Source organism: Pelobates fuscus, chromosome 8 (genome assembly GCF_036172605.1).
Source record: "Pelobates fuscus isolate aPelFus1 chromosome 8, aPelFus1.pri, whole genome shotgun sequence".
NCBI classification, from domain to species: domain Eukaryota; kingdom Metazoa; phylum Chordata; class Amphibia; order Anura; family Pelobatidae; genus Pelobates; species Pelobates fuscus.
The window spans coordinates 67,586,329-67,586,627 of NC_086324.1; positions in this window are offsets into that span (position 1 = coordinate 67,586,329).

Below are 299 nucleotides of genomic sequence, written 5' to 3' on the forward strand. Positions count from 1 at the left end.
CTGGGGTGGCTGGGAGTTAAGCTCTCCCGGCCTGGCCCCCTCCGGAACAGCTTCTTCCTCCCGCGCGGCTCCTGTTTCTGTGGGAGGAAGTGACGTGCGACTGTCACTTCCTCCCAGTCGGCTGCCGAAAAGCAAGGGCCCGGTCGCGCTGTTAAAGCGCCACAGCGCGCGACCGGGCCCCTGCTGACACAGGCCCACCGGGTGGCCCTAAGTGCATGGGCCACCCGATGGGCCTCCATAGTTTGCGGGCAGAGGGCAAACGGAGCAGCTGTCTTGGGCCCCCCAGCAGGGACAGGGCC